The following is a 21007-nucleotide window of genomic DNA, read 5'->3' as shown; positions in this document are numbered from 1 at the left end:
CAGAAAGAGCTGAAGAGAATGGAACCACCATGCCATACCACTGAACATTCATCCTCTCTGGAGATGTGCCAGGAGGACCAAATAGCACCGATTTAACTCAGAGCTTCTATCCCCAGAACTGCATTTTCTAAATAAGATACACCTTATTACATCATATAGCACAGATTATAAGTATACCATAGAAATTTGTAAACAGGAGTCCATTCCTGATTCTAGCTCTTCAATAGGATAAAGGAGCATGTATAAATATGGCCATATTGAGAATTTTTCCTAAGATACAACTGGAGAAAAAAAGTTATTATAAGGTTTAGTTAAAGACATTTTGCACAATTATTTCCCTTAATTTTGTTTTCAGCTATGGGAAGGCATGACCATGCCATAAATAAGCTCTGAAAATAGAGCATTCAAGGAAAGAGTTTAGTAATTAAAATGCATGAGGTGGCTGACAAGATGGCCGAATAGGAACAGCTCTGGTCTGCAGCTCCCAGCGAAATCAACGCAAAAAGCCAGCGATTACTGCATTTCCAACTGAGGTAGCCGGCTCATGTCATCGGGACTAGTTAGACAGTGGGTGCAGCCCACGGAGGGCAAGCTGAGGCAGGGTGGGCTGTCTCGTGACCATCGTGTTATCCAAGACTAGAAAGAGTGGGTAAGGGTGCTAGAGGCTTGGGAAGGGAAAGTAGGGTGCCAGCAGAAATAAGATGGGAAAGCTGGGTGCAGCAGCTCATGCCTGTAATCCAAACACTTTGGAAGGTGGAGGTGGGAAGATCACTTGAGCCCAGGAGTTTGAGACCAGCCTGGGCAACAAGGCAAAAACCCCATCTCTACAAAAAATACCAAAAGTAGCCAGGCATGGTGGCGTGCACCTGTAGTCCCAGCTACTCAGGAGGCTGAGGTGGGAGGATCACCTGAGCCTGGGAGGTCAAGGCTGTGGTGAGTGATCCTGCCACTGCACTCCAGCCTGGGTGATAGAGTGAGACCCTGTCTCAAAAGGAGGGAGGGAGGGAGGGAGGGAAAGAAGGGAGGGAGGGAGGAAGGGAGGGAGGAAGGAAGGAACGAAGGAAGGAAGGAAGGAAGGAAAGATTTGGTAAGGAACAGACTGGAGGACTCTTGCAGATATTCAGGCAGTTAGAGCAGCTGGTGGAGAAAACTTGCCTTATCTTAGTATCTGCCATATTATTACTAAACTAATATACTTTTCTTTGTATTAACTCATCCAGCATTGCCACCTTCTTTAGCCTTGTCCTGAGAAATAATATTGGTTTCGATATCAGTGTTTTCAAATACACATTACAAAAAATGTATCATTATTGACATTTTAAAAGATGTCTATATATGAATACAATCTTTGCAGAACCACCAGCAGTGAAAGCCCCATCCTTAGGAAATCATCCCTTTATTCTGTGAGCTTCTAGAGGGCAGAGATGATGTTCTCTACCTTGGCAGTTCCTTGTGATGTCCATTCTTCCTAGGATTGAGAAAATGTAAAGAAAAACCTGTTTTCCACATCAAGATGCACCGCTTGTCCACCTTCTAAGCGTGGCATAGCTCATCAGAGATTGAGAATCAGGAACAATTTGATCTCTAGATTATGCACAGACCTGGTTGCCACTGTAAAATGCAAATATGCTGCAGATTAAAAATTAATGCAATCTCCCTCAAGGATAAAATGACAATTAGTGCTCTACCCTTTATTTATTTTCTTTAAAAGCTCAGCCTTTAAGGAAGGGCATTCAAATTAACAGTGTATATAAGATTCCAAAGTGTATAAATTCAAGACATTTAAAGGAAGTTTTCTTGAAATGAAAGATGAGCAAATGTATTCTTTTTTGCAGATTTAAGTTCTGTTGTTGCTACAAAAGAATGTGTTCAGATGAATTTCAAATATGTCTTTATCAGTGATTATTCCTCCCCCAACATTTCTTAATAAGAGTCTCTAACCAAGCTGCCTATAAATGCAATAGTAAATTCATATCCCAGGGTTCCAGGAACATAATGCAATCATAGTTTGCAAACGCAAATTTAAAAAGACACTAGACTCAGTAAATAAAGATTTATGAGATATTTGGAAACCATGTATTGCACAAAAGAGGTGAAATGAAATCCTCTATAGCATTTTAAGCATCTAGCTCATAACGAGATATGTAAATGTTGCAAATCAGAGAATGTATAATGTTTTCATAGCAATAGGAAAGCTCAGTCCTGTTTATTATACATGTGGTTCAATTTGTTGTTTGAGTGCTGCACTCATGCCTGTCTCCATTTTGCAGGACATCAAATGGAAGCATAAATTGATGCTTTGTTTTGTTTTTTTCTGGTTCAATGTTTTCATCATCTCAACTGAGGAAAAATCCACAGGGAAAATGTGTACACTCTAGGCAGAGCAGAAGTCTGGTATTTTCATCAAAGTGCTAGATTCCTTCTGTTTGTATAGCCAAAAGAAAAAGAAAGTATCTCTGTGTACTATGTACTATAGACTCATTGGAGTGCAAAACCCAGAAGATCATGCTTTGTCTTCTTTGAAAGGATTTTTTTATGCTTTGCAATATGTATGTGTGGGTGAGCATGGTTTCAGAAAGCAAAATATCCCACCAGGGCCGAACTAGACCAATTGCTTAGAGAACAATGTAAATGCATGTAACATTCAACTTTTTACATTATTCTCCTTAGAATCATCATTACTACCTCAAGGACATTGGTGATTTCTTTGAAATACGCTTACCCTGAATCCTTCAGTGTATGTATGCCGAAACCAAAAAAAATTCTCATGTCTAGGGTTTCATTTGCCATTTCTCTCATGTCTTTCAGGAAAAGTCCTAACAAGTAGATTCTATCAGACCTTCAAAAATAGCTAACTAAACTTGGATGGACAATTCAGAGAAATTAAAGTTAAAACTAAAATTGTTATTTGTGTAATTATTTGTGTAGCAGAATAACTTGACTGAGAAATTACCCCAGGCTGTCTTTTCTCAGCAGTGGGCCCAAGAAGAAAGTCTGATTGGTGTTAAGCCCTCCCCTCACAAGGTGGTGAGAGGTTTCCTTTTCCCCAGGGCAGAACACAGAGACTTTAGATTTAGTCCACCATGTGTTAAATTCTACATCTCAAAACATGTAGAACTAGATCATCTGAAAAGGGAGCAACTGAAGGAGCAGGTGACAAAGAATAGAGGTGTGGTCAGTCCCAGGAGGGTCGGGGACAGATGCCTCATCCCACACAGCCTTTCCCAGATGGCACCATCTCCACTGGGGAGCCTACATGGCATTATGTCATGGGCATGATGCACTCTGGCCTTGTGGACCTCAATCAAGACATTATTGATGGGAGGAATAAGTTCAAGCGATGTATTGTACATCGTGGTGACTACAGTTAATAACAGTACATTGAATATTTGAAAATTGCTAACAGAGTAGATTTTAAGTATTCTCAGCCCAAAAAGTGAAAGTATGCAAGGCAATGCATAAGTTAAATTGCTTGACTTAGGCATTCCACAATGTTTATATATATCAAAGCATCATGTTGTTCACCACAGACATTTACAATTTTTACCTGTCAATTTAAATAAATATATAAAACACTATTGGCCAAGCATATGAGAAAGAGATCTAGGCTAACTTGATCAGACTGTGACGGTCAGGGACCTTTTGGTGACTGTTAGGATTCTTCTAATGTTAGAAATTGTCAACAGGATCCTCTGTGAACTGGAGAAGGAAGGACTACCAGCTCAAATTATCAAGCTTGAGCTTTTAATATTTTATTCCTACCAGGGCTACAGCTCTTGCTACATCACTCCTAACCAAGAGATATCTTAAATACCACTAATATCACCTACCCAAAAATTATTTCTAACATCTCTTTTATTTCTTAACCAACTTCAAGGTGTTGGTTCAGATTAACTTGTTTGTACTTACATCACACTCCTTGAACTGAAGTATTTCCAAGTGAATTACCATAAATCAATATAGCATGTGGCTCCAAGAGAGTGGGTGCCTGGAGCAGCAGAGTCTCCCACCTCCCAGTGGACACTGGAGGCTTGGACTGAGATCATTGCACAGCCAGTTGATGGCCTAAAGACCAGAGGCCTTTTCTCAATTTTCCTGTATTTCTTAATTCCTTGGAGTTCATAAACTCCTGGATTTTGCAAACCCCAGGGAAGGGAAACAGGCTACCCAGAAACATATTTGTATCCCTTAGACTAAATAATTATCTGTGCAAGCTAAACTTAATTTGATTTTTTTAAAAAATGATGTGTCATTTCTTGTGCCAATATGTTATGACACAGATCTGCACGTGTTATATTTGTTTAGTATCTGTCTCCCTCACTAGATTGTCAGCTTTTTAAAGACTAGGACCATATTTGTTTTGTTCACCACTGCATTCCACACCATATTGTAAATGGTCAATAAATATTTATTTGTGGAAAGAAGGGAATGAGGGAGAAAGTAGGCAAGCAGAAATCAGGGGAAGGAGAGAGAGTGAAAGGAAGAAAGGGAGAGGATTAAAACAGCAGTCCCCAAACCAAGCCTTCCCTTCTAATGTCACTATCGACTCTGAGGATTCAAACCCCAGGGTTCTACATAGGCTTTCTCCAAGATATCAGTCTCAGTGATATCTCCAAGGTGAGACAAGACTCTACTTGAGTAGAGTAGCTATACAAGAGTCCTGTAAAACACTCAAGCTAAAATAAAATCTGTGTTTAAAAGTACTTAGGGCAAATTGTGTTCTAAACCATAAATCAAAAACTGACAGCTGCAGGTGCCAGTTTCATGAAAGAATCTGTGCTCTTCAGCAAATGCCCAGGCTAGAAGAGGGCTCCAAGATCTCATGGGGGTGATGCAGTTCCTCATAAATGAAAAAACTGAGGTGCAGGCAAGTTAGTAAGTTTCAGCTGGTACAGCCAGGATGACAAGTGACAACTTTTGTTAAGTATAGTCATCCTACTCTACTACCAAGCATTGAATTTATTCCTTGTATTTTACTATATGTTTATACCCTACAACCCAGTTCTCTTCACCCTTCCCTCTCCCCAGCACCCACCCTTCCTAGTCTGATATCTATCTTTCCACTCTCTACCTGCATGTGATCACATTTTTTAGCTCCCACATGTAACCAGGAACGTGTGAGATTTATCTTTTTGTGCCTGGCTTATTTCACTTAACATAATAACCTCAAGTTCCATCCATGTTGCTGCAAAAATTACAGGATTTCATTCTTTTTTGTGGCTGGAAAGTATTCTATTGTGTATTTATACTACTTTTTTTTTTTCACTTTAAGTTCTGGGATACAAGTGCAGAACGTGCAGGTTTGTTACATAGGTATACATGTGCCATGGTGGTTTGCCGCACCTATCAACCCATCATTTAGGTTTTAAGCCCTGCATGCATTAGCTATTTGGCCTAATGCTCTTCCTTCCCCCACCCAACCCCGCAACTGGCCCCAGTGTGCTGTTCTCCTTCCTGTGTCCATGTTTTCTCATTGTTCAACTCCCACATATGAGTGAGAACATGTGGTGTTTGGTTTTCTGTTCCCATGTTGGTTTGCTGAGGATGATGGCTTCCAGCTTCATTCATGTCCCTGCAAAGGACATGATCTCATTCCTTTTTATGGCTGCATAGTATTCCATGGTATATATGTACCACATTTTCTTTACCCAGTCCATCATCGATGGGCATATGGGTTGCTTCCATGTTTTTGCTATTGTAAATAGTGCTGCATTAAACATATGTGTGCATGTGTCTTTATAGTAGAATGATTTATATTTCTTTGGGTATGTACCTAGTAATGGGATTGCTGGGTCAAATGGTATTTCTGGTTCTAGATCCTTGAGGAATTGCCACATTGTCTTCCACAAAGGTTGAACCAATTTACATTCCAATCAACAGTGTAAAAGTGTTCCCATTTTCCCACAGCCTCTCCAGCATCTATTGTTTCTTGACTTTGTATTAATCACCATTCTGACTGGTATGAGATGGTATCTCATTGTGGTTTTGATTTGCATTTCTCTAATGATCAGTGATGTTTAGCTTTTTTTCATATATCTGTTGGCTGCATAAATGTCTTCTTTTGAGAAGTGTCTGTTCATATCCTTTGCCCACTTTTTGATAGTGTTGCTTTTTTCTTGTAAACATGTTTAAGTTCCTTGTAGATTCTGGATAGTAGACCTTTGTCAGATGGGTAGATTGCAAAAATTTTCTCCCATTCTGTAGGTTGCCTGTTCACTCTGATAATAGTTTCTTTTGCTGTGCAGAAGCTCTTGAGTTTAATTAGATATCATTTGTCAATTTTGGCTTTTGTTGCAATTGTTTTTGGCATTTTCGTTATGAAGTCTTTGCCCATGCTTATGTCCTGAATGGTATTACCCGGTTTTCTTCTAGGGTTTTTGTGGTTTTGTGTTTTACGTCTAAGTCTTTAATCCATCTTGAGTTATTTTTTGTATAAGATGTGAGAAAGGGGTCCAGTTTCGGTTTTCTGCATATGGCTAGCCAGTTTTCCAAGCACCATTTATTAATAGGGAATCCTTTCCTCATTGATCGTTTTTCTCAGGTTTGTCAAAGATCAGATGGTTGTAAATCTGTGGTGTTATTTCTGAGGTCTCTGTTCTGTTCCATTGGTCTTATGTGTGTTTTGGTACCAGTACCATGCTTTTTTGGTTACTGTAGCCTTGTAGTATAGTTTGAAGTCAGGTAGCATAATCCCTCCAGCTTTGTTCTTTTTCTTAGGTTTGTCTTGGCTACATGGGCTCTTTTTTGGTTCCATATGAAATTTAAAGTAGTTTTTTTAATTCTGTGAAGAATATCAATGGTAGTTTGATGGGAATAGCATTGAATTTATAAATTACTTTGGGCAGTATGGGCATTTTCATGATATTGATTCTTCCTATCCATGAAGGTGGAATTTTTTTTCCATTTGTTTGTGTCTTCTCTTATTTCCTTGAGCAGTGGTTTGTAATTCTCTTTGAAGTGGTCCTTCACATCCCTTGTTAGCTGTATTTCTAGGTATATTATTCTCTTTGTAGCAATTGTGAATGGGAGTTTATTCATGATTTGGCTCTCTGCTTGTCTATTGTTGATGTATAGGAATGCTTGTGATTTTTGCACATTGATTTTGTATCCTGAGACTTTGCTGAAGTTGCTTATCAGCTTAAGGAGTTTTTGGACTGAGATGATGGAGTTTTCTAAATACAGAATCATGTCGTTTGCAAACAGAGACAATTCGACTTCCTCTCTTCCTATTGGAATATGCTTTATTTCTTTCTCTTGCCTGATTGCCCTCGCCAGAACTTCCAGTACTATATTGAATAGGAGTGGTGAGAGAGAGCATCCTTGTCTTGTGCCAGTTTTCAAAGGGGATGCTTCCAGCTTTTGCCCATTCAGTATATGCCACATTTTCTTTATCTATTGATTCATTGATAAACATTTAGGTTGATCACACATCTTTGCTATTGTGATTAGTGCTGCAATAAACACGTGAGTGCAGGTAGGTCTTCCTTTGATATATTGATTTCTTTTCCTTTGGGTAGCCATCCAATAGTAGGATTGCTAGATTGAATGGCTATTCTATTTTTAGGTGTTTTTTTTTTATCTTCATATTGTTTTCTATAGTGGCTGTACTAGCTTACATTCCCACCAACGGTGTAGAAGAGTTCCCTCATCTCTGCATCCTCACCAACATCTGTTATTTTTTGTCTTTTTTTTTTTTTTTTTTTTTTTTGAGACGGAGTCTCGCTCTGTCACCCAGGCTGGAGTGCAGTGGGGCAATCTTGGCTCACTGCAAGCTCTGCCTCCCAGGTTCACGCCATTCTCCTGCTTCAGCCTCCTGAGTAGCTGGGACTACAGGTGCCCATCATCATGCCTGGCTAATTTTTTATATTTTTTTTAGTAGAGACATGGTTTCACCATGTTGGCCAGGATGGTCTTTATCTCCTGACCTCGTGATCCACCCGCCTCCCCCTCTCAAAGTGCTGGGATTACAGGCATGAGTCACCATGCCTGGCCTATTTTTTGTCTTTTTAGTAATAGCCATTCTGACTGGTAGAAGGTGATATCTCATTGTGGTTTTGATTTGCATTTCTCTTTTTTATTTTATTTTGAGAGGGACTCTCACTCTGTCGCCTGGACTGGAGTGCAGTGGCATGATCTCGGCTCACTGCAGCCTCTGCCTCCTGGGTTCGAGCAATTCTCCTGCCTCTGCCTCCCAAGTAGCTGGGATTACAGGTACCTGCCACCATGCCTGGCTAATTTTTGTATTTTAGTAGAGACAGGGTTTCACCATGTTGGCCAGGCTGGTCTTGAACTCCTGACCTCAAGTGATCTGCCTGTCTCGGCCTCCCAAAGTGCTGGGATTACAGGTGTGAACAACCACACCTAGGCTGCATTTCTTTAATTAGAGATGTTGAGCATTTTTTCATAGAACTGTTGGCCATTTGAACATCTCCTTTTGAGAAATGTCTATTCATGTCCTTTGCCCACTTCTTAATGGGATTTTTTTCCCTGTTGAGTTGTTTGAGTTCCTTGCATATTCTGGATATTAGCACCCAGTCAGATGAATAGTTTACAATATTTTATCCCATTCAACAGGCTGTCTGTTCACTCTGTTGATTGTTTCCTTTGCCATTTGTCTATTTTTGTTTTTGTTGACTGTGTTTTTGAGGTCTTAGTTATAAATTCTTGTCTAAACCAATGTCCAGGAGAGTTTTCCCTATGTTTTGTTCTATCATTTTTATAGTTTGAGGTCTTACATTTAAGTCTTTAATCCACTTTGAGTGGATTTTTCGATACAGTGAGAGACAGGGATCTGGTTTCAGTCTTCTCTACATGGCTATCCAGTTTTCCCAGCACTATTTGTTGAAGAGGGTATCCTTTCACCAATTTAACCTCTTGTTGGCTTTGTCAAAGGTCAGTTGGCTGTAAATATATGGGTTTATTCCTGGGTTCTCTATTCTGTTCTATGAACCTATGTGTCTATTTTTATCTCAATACCATGCTGTTTTGGTTAGTATAGACTTGCAATATATTTTGAAATCAGATAATGTGATGCCTCCAGCTTTGTTCTTTTTCCTCAGGATTGCTTTTGTTATTGGAGTTCCTTTTGGCTTCCATATGGATTTTTGGATTGTTTTTTCTAATTATGTGAAAAATGGTGTTGATCTTTTTATAGGGATTGCACTGAATATGTGTATTGCTATAGGCAATATAGTCATTTTAACAATATTAATTCTTCCAATCCATCATCATGGAATGTTTTCTATTTGTTTGTGTCATCTTCTATTTCTTTAATCAATGTTTTGTAGTTTTCCTTGCAGAGATTTTTCATCTCCTTGGTTAAATTTATTCCTAGGTATTTGTTAGTAGCTGCTATAAATGAGATTGGTGTCTTGATTTTCTTTCCAAACTATATCATTATTGGTATACAGAAATGCTACCAATTTTTGTGCATCGATTTTGTATCCTGCAACTTTACTGAATTTATTTATCAAATCTAAGAGTTTATTGATGGAGTCTTTGGGTCTTTCTAGATATAAGATCATATCATCAGCAAAGAGGGACAATTGGACTGCCTCTTTTCCAAGTTGGGTGCCTTTTATTTATTTCTCTTGCCTGGTTGTTCTGGCTAGGAGTGGTGAAAGTGCACATCCCAGTCTTGTTCCAGTCCTTAGAAAAAAAGGCTTTTAAGTTTTTCCCGTTCAATATGTTGTTAGCTGTGGGTCTGTCCTACATGCCTTTATTATTTTGAGGTATGTTCCTTCTCTGCATCGTTTGGTGAGAGTTTTTATGAAGAAAGGATGTTGAATTTTATCAAATGTTTTTTCTGCATCTGTTGAGATAACCATAGGGTTTTTGTCCTTCATTCTTTTGATGTGATATGCATGTTTTTTTATTTGTAGGCATTAAACATCCTTGCATTCTGATATAAATCCTACTTGTTTGTGATTTATTATCCTTTTATTGTGCTATTGGATTTGGTTTACTAGTATTTTTATTGAGAATTTTTGTGTCTATGTTCATCAGGGAAATAAGCTTGTTGTTTTGTTTTGTTTGTTTTTGGTTGTACCCTTGTCTGGTTTTGATATTAGGGTGATGTTTGCCTTGTAGAATGAGTTAGGGAAAATTCCCCCCTTTTATTTTTTGGAATAGTTTCAGGAAGATTAGTATTATTTCTTCTTTGTGTGTTTGGTAGACTTTGGCTGTGAATCCATCTGGTCCTGGGCTTTTCTTTTTTGGGAAACTTTTTATTACTAATTGAATCTCGTACTTACTATCAGTCTGTTCAGGTCATCTATTTCTTCCTCATTCCATCTTGGGAAGTTTCATGTTTCCAGAAATTTATCCACTTATTCCAGATTTTCCAGTTTGTCAGCATATTGTTGTTCATAATAGTCTCTGATAACTTTGGTATTTCTGTTGTATCAGTTATAATGTCTTCTTTTTCATTTTTCATTTTGTTTATTTGGTTCTTTTTTCTTTTCTTGGTCAGTTTAGCTGGAAGTTTATCAGTTTTGTTTATCTTTTTTTTTTTTTTTTGAGACAGAGTCTCGCTCTGTCACTCAGGCTAGAGGGCAGTGGCACCATCTCGGCTCACTGCAAGCTCCGCCTCCTGGGTTCATACCATTCTCCTGCCTCAGCCTCCCAAGTAGCTGGCACTACAGGCACCCGCCACCACGCCCAGCTAATTTTTTGTATTTTTAGTTGAGACAGGGTTCACCGTATTAGCCAGATTGGTCTCAATCTCCTGACGTCGTGATCCGCCCACCTCAGCCTCCCAAAGTGCTGGGATTACAGACATGAGCCACTGTGTTTATCTTTTCAAATAACCAACTTTTCATGTCATTGATGCTTTGTAGTGTTTTGTTAGTCTATTTCATTTAGCTCTGCTCTGATCTTTATTATCCCTTTTCTTCTGCTAATTTGGGGTTTGATTTGTTCTTATTTTCCTACTTCCTTGAGGTACATTGTTAGATCGTTCATTTGTAATCTTTCCACTCTTTTAATGTAGGCATTTGTTGCTATAAACTTCCCTCTTAGCATTGCTTTTTTTATATCCCACAGGTTCTGGTAAATTGTATTTCCATTTTCATTTGTTTCAAGAAATGCTTTTATTTCCATCTTGATTGCTGCATTGATCCAATGGTCATTAGGGACATGTTGTTTAATTTCCATGTAATTATATAGTTTCCAAAGTTCCTCCTGGTATTGATTTCTATTTTTACTCCATCGTGGTCTAAAAGGATACATGATATGACTTCAAGTTTTAAAAATTTTTTTAGATTTATTTTGCATCTTTACATATAGTCTAGCCTGGAGAATGTTCTATGTGTTGATTAAAAGAATGTATATTCTGCAGTTGTTGGATAGAATGTTCTGTAAATGTTAGGTTCATTTGGTCTAAAGTACAGTTCAAATCCAATGTTTTTTAATCTAGATTTTCTGTCTAGATGATCTGCCTAATGCTGAGAGTGGGGTGGTGAAGTCCCCCACTATTATTGTATTACAGTCTGTCTCTCTCTTTAGATCTAGTAATATTTGCTTTACGAATCTGGGTGCTCTAGTGTTGAGCACATATATATTTAGAATTGTGAAATCCTCTTGGTGGATTGATGCCTTTATTATTATGTAATGACTTTCTTTGCCTTTCTTTTTTTACTGCTGTTGATTTAAAGTGTGTTTATCTGATATACATATAGCTACTCCTGCTTACTTTTGGTTTTTATTGCATGGTATATATTTTTCCATCCCTTAACTTTCAGTCTTTATGTATTTACTGGTAAGATGAGTTTCTTGTAAGCAGCATGCAGTTGGAAACACGGCTTTTAAAATTTATTCAGCCATTCTATGTTTTAAGTGGATAATTCTTGGGCTTCCAAGTGGCTTACTTACTTAGATGCTGATAGTGGCAGTGGTGAACTAGGAGAGTGGGTGGATTCTTGGTCCCCTGGGCAGCTAGTGTGGGATGGGCAATGACAGTAGCATTGGCAGGACAATTCTCTGGGTTCCAAGCAGTGTGTGTTGATATTGGCAGTGGCTGAAATGAGCTGGGTGGGCCAGTCTCCAGGCCTACAGGTGGCACTTGCGGGTAGGTGCCAACTAAGATGGCAGTGGTTGAGAGTTTAGGCCCAACCTCAGGCCCCCAGGAGGAGTGCCCTGATGCCCTATGTGGTGGGTTAGGTTGGGCAATTCCAGGACCCCATGCCATGTGCTCTGCTGCAGGGGTGTAGGAGGGAAGTCAGGTTGGGTGGGCTTATATTCAGGCCCTGCAAGGGTAAAAGTTGGCAGCAGCCATGGTAGGCAAGGGTGGGGCATCCCTTGGACTCCTGGCAGAGTGCTTGGCTGAGGGGTGGTAGCAGCAGTGCTGAGGCTCTGCCACTGGAGAGGGTGCAGCCATACTCAGCGTCCAAGCCTGCGCCAGCAAGTAGAAAATGCATAGCCCTCTCATGTCCCAGTCCTGGTGGGGCTTGTCCTCCAGCCCTGGTAGCAGTAGCCTGGACCTAGTAATGTCCCCAACCAGGCTGCAGGACACCCCCACCCAGCTGGTGACCAAATCCCAGTGGCAACTCAAGTACCACTTGCCTTCTGGTCTTCATCTCAGCAGTGCTCACTTCCCAGCATTAGCAGCTGCACCCCACACCTCATTCATTTCTTGGTCCCAACTGCAGGAGCGCTCCCAGCTCACTCCCTAGTCCCAGCAACCACAGCCTGGGTTTCCATAACACCTCAGTCCCAGTGCCACTGTGCTCCAGGACAGTCTACAGTCTGTCAAAGCATGGGTTTGACAGTGGGGCCTTGCTATAGCTTCTTATGTCTTTGAAAAGGTATGGGACCCAGCACGAGCTCCCTCCCTGGTGTCGTTTCATCCCATGGTCTCCTGGCAACTCCCCCATGTTGGTTTCAGGGGTTAGGAGGGTTGAGAGGTAATTTTGTGGCCAGCATTGCATGATTCATAGTGAGGATGTGGGGCACTAGAAGGCTTTCACTCACTCTTTCCTCACATGAAGAACTTACTCACGGCTCTCAGCAAATCCTGGCCAGGGGTGCTGCCTCTCCACCTTTTCCTTCTCTACTTCTGGTGTTTCCTGTCACTTCTCTGTTGAATTCCAGTGTCTTCTCTTGGATAATATATTTGAAGTGGAACTGTTTATACACTATTTTGGTTCTTTTAAGTGGAAGGGGTGGGCATGAAATGCTTCTAGTCAGTCATCTTGAAGCCCACCCCTCAGGCACAGAGAATATTTAGGCCAATGAAACTATTCCATATAATGCTATAACAGTGGATATGTGTCATTAAACATTTGTCAAACCTATATAATGTACATAAAAAGTTAATCTTAAACTATGGATTTTGGTTTATAATGAAGAATCAGTTTTGGTTCATTGATTGTAACAACCGGACCACACTGGTGTTGGATGTGCATGGTGGGGAGGCTGGAATGTGTGTAGCAAGAGTTTATGTGGGAACTCTATGTACTTTACATTCAGTTTTGCTGTGGACCTAAAACTGCTCTAAAAAATAAAGTCTATTAACTATATTTAAAGGAACATCATGGAAAAAAAAGCTTAATGGATGAATTAAACAGAAGATTAGAAATAGAAAGAATTAATGAATCAGAAAAAAGTTATACACAATGCAGCATAAAGAGACAAAAACTACACACACATATATACTTATACACACACTTCATATATAGCAATGAAGTTAAGAGGTACAGAGAAAAGAATGAGAAGGACCAACATACGTCTACTCAGAGTTTCAGAAACAGCAGAGATTACAAAAAGAATAAAGGAGGCCTGGAGCAGTGGCTCATGCCTGTTAATCCTAGCACTTTGGGAGGCCAAGGCAGGTGGATCACCTGAGGTAAGGAGTTCAAGACCAAACTGGCCAACATGGGAAAACCTCGTCTCTACTAAAAATACAAAAATTAGCTGGGCATGGTGGCACATGCCTGTAATCCCAGCTACTCCAGGGGCTAAGGCAGGAGAATCGCTTGAACCCAGGAGGTGGAGGTTACAGTGAGCTGCAATCATGCCACTTTACCATAGCCTGGGCGAAAGAGCAAGACCTCATCTAAAAAAAAAAAAGAAAGAAAGAAAGAATAAAGGAATGACAACACTTGAAGAGATTGTATAAATAATATTCCAGAATATTCCATGCATTTTTTAATCACGAAGCACAATGAATTCCACACAGAATAAATAAATTTAAAGACACACCTACACACATCATAGTAAGATAGAAGAATACTTAGAATACAGAGTCTATCTTAAGAGCAGCTGGAAACTATACAAATTACCTACAAAGAAGAGACAAATAGACTGACAGTTGACTTCAAAATCAACAGTGGAGGCCACTTAAAATAATTTCTTAAATGTGCTCAGTGAAAATAAATAATCATGAACCTCAAATTTTATACTCCAAAAACCTGCCATTCAAGAATGAATAAAAATATTTCAGAAGAACAAAACCTGAGATTCCCAGTAAAGAATTTCTAAAGGGTGTACCCCAAGAGAAAGAAAAATTATTTTAGAAGAAAATCTGCAACACAAGAAATGACAATCATACCCAGTAGTCCCCCATTATCTACAGTTTTAGTTACCAGTGATCAACTGCAATCTGAAAATAGGTTAGTACAGACGATAAGATATTTTGAGAGAGAGAGAGAAAGGGAGTTTGACACGTATCCACCATTATTACAGTATCATATGGCACAGTTTCATTGCCCTAAAACCTCCCTGTACCTGGGAAGTGGGCTTCAAGATGACTGACCAGAAGCATTTTATGCCCACCCCTTCCACTTAGAAGAACCAAAATAGTGTATAAACAGTCACATTTCAAATACATTATCCAGAGAGGACACTGGAATTCAAAGGAGAAGTGACAGGAAACAGCAAAAGTGGAGAAGAAGGCAGAGAGGCATGGTGCCTGGCTGGGATTTGCCACATTCATAGAACTTTTATCACAGTACATTGTTACAATTGTTCTATTTTATTATCAGTTATTGTTGTTAATCTCTTACTGTGCCTAATTTATAAATTAGAATTTATTATACATATATGCGTATAGGAGAAAAACATAGTACTGTATGTATGTAGGGTTCAGTATACTGCTGTATAAACTCGGATGATCTTTCAGGAAGTCAATTCAGCTTACACATTCTACCACTCTGCCAAGCCCATTCCAAACACACATCATAGATATTACTTTTCAACCATGACTTTCTTTTCAGCTTAGAGCAGAGCTTCAGAATCTTTCTCAACACAACACTCAAGATAGTTAAAGCTAATTGCTCAAAATTAAACAAATCAATTTGCCACAGTGGGATAAAAATACAAAAAGAGTCTTAGCCAAAATTCTCCAGGATATACAGTATGAGGCAAACATTTTTGCTCCAGTGCTTTTTTGGAGGTGCAATCCTAAGGAAACATGAATGAAGGAAGCAGAAAAGTGAGGCAGGGAAGGAGGGAGAGCAAATTCATCATGATGCATTATTAAGTATCACAATGTTGCACAAACAAAACATCTCTAAAGAGGTGCCCATACCACTGCTTGTCAGAACAGTCCACTGGATGAAGGCAAGATGAATCCTTTTTCTGCTGGTCCCTTCCACCTTTTGTTTCTCACTGTCAAAGTCCCCCCACAGGGCAATAGCCCTCTCTCTCCCTCCTTCTCTGGGTTGTGTTGCCTGGCCTCTCCAAGCAGCCACTGGGAATGCTATGGCCTCTGTGGGTCCCATCCAGAGACACTCACGGTGTGTCTTGTTGGAGGTGGTGCCAATGGCAGGGGCAGGGGTGGTCACCAGGGCTACCTAGGGCAGCTCCATCAGACAAGCAAGGAGAAGCAGGACCAAACAAATTTGGGCTGTTGCATAAACCAGGTTTGGTACAAGTATGATCCCATTTTTACAAAACTTTTAAAAGGCTATGTATAACATAGATATTCACATGTATATATTTGCATGGTTAAGTCTGAAGGGCTATACCCAAAAATGTCTACAGGGGTTACATCTAAGTGATTTTTTTCTTTGTCTTGCTTGTCTATGCCTCTTAGGCTTGCTATAATAAATTCGTATTTCCTGTATAAAATAAAGAAGCAAGTCCGGGCGCGGTGACTCACACCTGTAATCCCAGCACTTTGGGAGGCCGAGGCTGGTGAATCACCTGAGGTCGGGAGTTTGAGACCAGCCTGACCAACATGGAGAAACCCCGTCTCTACTAAAAGAAAAATACAAAAAGTTAGCCGGGCATGGTGGCACATGCCTGTAATCCCAGCTACTCAGGAGGCTGACACAGGAGAATCGCTTGAACCTGGGAGGCGGAGGTTGTGATGAGCCAAGATCACGCCATTGCACACTAGCCTGGGCAACAAGAGCGAAACTCCATCTCAAAAATTAAATAAAAATAAAATAAAATAAAGAAGCAAAGATACACGCTGGTAATTAAAAATCATATTTTAAAGTATAATATTATCTAATAAATCACAATAAAATTTAAAAAGTGATACTCATAAACAAAATTATAAAGTAAAAATGACCTGCAAAAAAACTTAGTAGCATATGACAAAAAGTATATACGCCCAAGTAAGTCTCAAATGATAAATAACAAATAGAAAAATGGATAAACGGAATAAATAGGAAATGCATCCAAAATGTATATGTATGAAAAATTATTGCAATTAGAACCATGAAAGATGATTTTTTAGCCATCAAATTGACAAATATTTTTAAACAATACTGTGTTGACAAGGGTTCAGGGGAAAGCTCTTCATGCACCAATGGTAGACACATCAACTGTACATCCCAACTAAAGGACAGTTTGGAATACTGTCCTTAGAGCTGAATTGTTCCTCCCTCCTCCAGATTCATGTTTTGAAGTCCTAGCCATCAAAGTGACTATATTTGGAGATAGGGACTTTAAGTAGGTAATTAAGGTTACACGAGGTCATAAGGGTGAGTCCCTAATCCGATGGGACTGGTGTTCTTATAAGAAGAGAAAGAGAGGCCAGAGACCTCTCTGTCTCTGATGCACACACAGGAGAAGGGCCATGGGAGGACACAGTGGTAGCCTGCAAGTCAGGAAGAGAGTTCTTACCAGACACCAAACACTGCTGGAACCTTGCTGCCTCCAGAACAGTGAGAAAATTAATTTCTATTGTTGAAACCACAGTCTGTGGTATTTTGTTATGATGGTCCAAGCAGACTAATACACATAGCAAAATATTTTTAAATGTGTATGCCTAAATTTAGTCCAGCAATTTAATTTCTGGGAATTTAGCCTAAGGAAATAACAAATAATTTTCTGCAAAATTTAGCACTGTTTCCATTAGTGAAATTTGACAGTGAAGCTGCTCGTACCAGAGTATAATGTATATAATAAAATTGAAATCATGGGGTAGAAAACATTAGTGAAAAATTTAATGATATATTTTTAAGTGAAAAAAGCAGATTACAAAATAATGTCATATGACCCCATATATACATGGTGCAGTAGTCAAGCACATGGGCTTTGAGGTGCCCCGGGGGTACAGCCCAATTCATATACACTAGATGGATGACTCTGGGCAAGTTCCCGATTGCCTAGTGCCTCAGCCTCTCCATCTATAAAAGGGGAATGCAAAGGTCTACCACCTATTGCTATGAAGATTCAGATAATGAGGCCATTATAATTAAGGGCTACTACAGATAGTGGCAGCCAAGTGGGTACTCTGGACTCAAAGAGTCAGAGGGCTTCAGACCTGGGTCCAGCCTGCCTCCACTAAGTATATGACCTCTGGCAAGTCACTCCACCTCTCCTGGCTTTAGGTTCTTCATCTTTAGAATGAGGACTCTGACTGGCTGATCTCTGAGGATCCTTGTGGCTCTAACCTCAAAGGATGAGACTCTGTGTCCCATCAATAATGGGAGCCATCATAGCTGTAAGCAACATAAAGAAGAGAACATCATCAGCTGCATATCGCAGCCCTACTCCTCTGGAAGTAAGCAGGGGTTCCCAGCCTTCCATGTAAGAGCAGAGTTTCACAGTAAACAATTCCGCCATTCCCCATGTGAGAGTGGCAGTAGTTTTCATAATCACTGGTTACAAAAATACATCATGGCAAAAAGCTATGTAGCATTGCTCTTAAATTAGTTTTTATTTTAATTAAGCCCAATAGCAACCTCATTTACTTGAAAAATCATAACACATATATGAGAGATGCTTCATTTATCTCAGCCACAGGCCACGCTTGGTGCCCTTATCTTCTTGCAGGCCCTTCATGACCACGCGAAGACCCACCATTTGAGAACCACTCAGATAGGGACAATTTGGAAACAACTAACAAAAAGGAAGTCTCCTCAAGACCTCCCCAGGAAAGTAGGGGAGGAAGATCTTTCTTTCTCTGCCTGTCTCCAGTTTGATACTGAGCCAAGGTGTGCAGTGTGCTTGTAGTCTCTGGGAATACTTCTGGTTAGAGTGCCAAACAGGGTCTAGACACCTCTGTAGCCCCTGGGTTTCCATGGGAACTGTGTGAGTTGAGCACTGTGCTGGAAGCAAAATGCACTCCCTCAGCAGAGCTGGAAGCATAAGAAGGTGATAGATTGGATTGTCTCCTCTTTAGATAACCTTCATCATCCAAGAAAGATATTAGCACCATCCCTGGAACTGAAATCTTATTGTTCATTATGATTGCTGAGTGTGCAAAGCTACAAATTGCTACAGAAAACACTGGAACCCATGCTTGAAGCACATGGTTTCCAGTTACTAAATGTCTCTTAGTCTAAGTTCCCTCATCTAAAACATTGAAAGTGAAAAGAATGCTAAATTCAATGTGTTGTTAATAAGATAATTAGAAGCTCCTGATAAACTACAAAGCATGATGGAAAGTTTAATTATTATTATTACTAGTAGTATCATGGAATCTTTTCAAGTTAAAAAATACTTGTTTCTCTGTCTCTGCAGAAATCTGGCAACCCAGATAGAAAATCTTTTAATAGCATACAAGAATGACCAGTTTAATCCCCAGCAAAACCCACGCATGTTTATTCATCTGTCAAAGGTGCCCTCTGTGCATAAGAATGATCTATAGAAGCCCAAAGGTTGATTATAAAATCTCAAGTGTCTGCTTGCCTCGAGTCATTTTAGATGAGCTATTCAAAATGCATCCTAGTAATCAGTTTGCTGTGATAGACTGGAATAACAAGGAGGAGGGCTTGATTTCCTCTGCTGGAGAGGAAGCACATCCATTGTTGCCTCCCTATCCATGGGTTACATATCTAGCTCTTTGTGCTTAATAATATGACTCAGGACTTGAAATTTGTGTTCAAATGTATATGCTAGGAAAGAACATGTTACTTTATAAGAAACTGAAAAACTCACAGACAGAAATGAAATCAAACAGCTCACTTGGTATCCAGTATTTCCTAGAATTTGAGGGCCTCTTTATATTTTTTGGAAGGTATAATTCTTTCACATTGCATATGTGCCAGTAAGTTCTTAAAAGTGGGATCTTACTAAATACATTATCGAATATTTACTTTGGTCTTATCTGCTCTGTCATGCTGAGGAAACACTTCCAGTCCAAATTATTAATTAATATCCAATTAAAATCCCAATGCATCTTGTTAACTAGAGTTTAGGAGCACTGGGCATATCCTGGTGATCAGAAGACATCAAGATGCAGAGAATTCAGACCTAGACTGACAGTGTGTAAGCAGTGTCTCTCCTCTTTTGTCAACTTGAGGATGTCTGTGTCACTTCTCTGATCCTCCATTTCCTTGTCTGTAAAATGAGTAAAAAATGCTTCCTAACAGAATAAAATGAGAAAATTGGGATAAAGTTGTAAATGTTAAATAAATGTTAATGATTGTTGCTGCTATTATTGGAAAGCTATTAGAGTAAGAACTGTTTGTCCAATTATTCTCAGTGGCCCAAATGCAATGATTGATAGCTGTCATTGTTATTTCCCTTACCACCTCAGTACAGTACGAACCCCCCCTAGGAAAAACATGTGTATATGCTGAAATATTTACAGATGAAATGATATGATGCCTGGGATTTGTTTCACAAATAAAAAAGCAAGTTGTAAAATAATACAAGCTATATGCTTCCTTGGAGATAGATATAGATATGGAAATGAAAATGGAAACAGATGCGGATACAGACACAGGCTGAGCAGCAGAGACATAGATGCAGAGATGGATGTAGATATAATGCCTAATACTACTAAAGTGATTATATCTGAGAGTAATAAAAAGAGAGCTTTCTTTCCCCTAAAATTTAGACGATTACCTAAATTCATATCCTCAGAAATCTCCCAGCCAGCCTACCAAGTGATGCTCGTTGTGTTCCTTTATAGTGCCTAACACAATTCTATAAGTATATTTTCTTTTGTTGGCTTCCTTGTTTATTGGCTGCCTCATCCATGAGACTCTACATGTCAGGACGCAGAGACTATGGCTGTTTTGTTTATCATTGTGTAGCCAGAGCCTAGCTTAGAGTCTGGCACATACATATATATTAAATGAATGAATGAATGAATGAATGAATGAACAAATGAACAAGGATCCATGCAGGAAAGCAAACGTCTCCACCCAGATAAGTGCATCAGGCTGTAAAGCTGAGGGCATGGGTTGAGTCAGTAGGCATCAAAGGACTGGCATAACAATAAATATCTGCCTGCTATATTGGAAATGAAAGGTGAAGCATTATTGAATGATCTCTGCTTAAATTCAAAGAAACTCCTCCAGGCAATGCTTACTTAAGAATCCAGATCTTTAAAATCAAACCCCCTCCTGCAGATGGGGAAACTAAAACCAGAGAAATCACACAGTTGGTAGGTGGCAGAGCTGGAAGCCCAGGTCCTTGTCTGTCAGCCTAGCACTCTCTCAACTGGCCCTCACTGACCCCATTGTAACAGCAATATATCCCAGGCACTCACAGACTGATTGCCCCAGAGGTTCTTCTTGGCTTTTGTTGGCACTGGAGCCTGAAAGTAAATGAATAGACTTGCTTTTCCTATGGCCTTTTTATAGGTTGTTTATCACATAAA

At 39.6% G+C, this 21007-nt stretch overlaps 1 long non-coding RNA gene across 1 annotated transcript in view; it reads right to left on the bottom strand.

Moving 5' to 3' along the window:
* Positions 1-21007, bottom strand: part of LOC103784764 (uncharacterized) — a 202299-nt gene that overhangs the window by 99566 nt on the left and 81726 nt on the right. The window contains exon 7 of the long non-coding RNA XR_010112119.1: positions 1439-1611. This is a non-coding gene — a long non-coding RNA (uncharacterized LOC103784764). The remainder of the gene's footprint in view (positions 1-1438; positions 1612-21007) is intronic.

This window comes from Pan paniscus, chromosome 4 (genome assembly GCF_029289425.2).
Source record: "Pan paniscus chromosome 4, NHGRI_mPanPan1-v2.0_pri, whole genome shotgun sequence".
Taxonomy (NCBI): domain Eukaryota; kingdom Metazoa; phylum Chordata; class Mammalia; order Primates; family Hominidae; genus Pan; species Pan paniscus.
The sequence above is the reverse complement of the archived record's forward strand: the minus strand, read 5'-3'. Positions and strand labels throughout refer to the sequence as shown.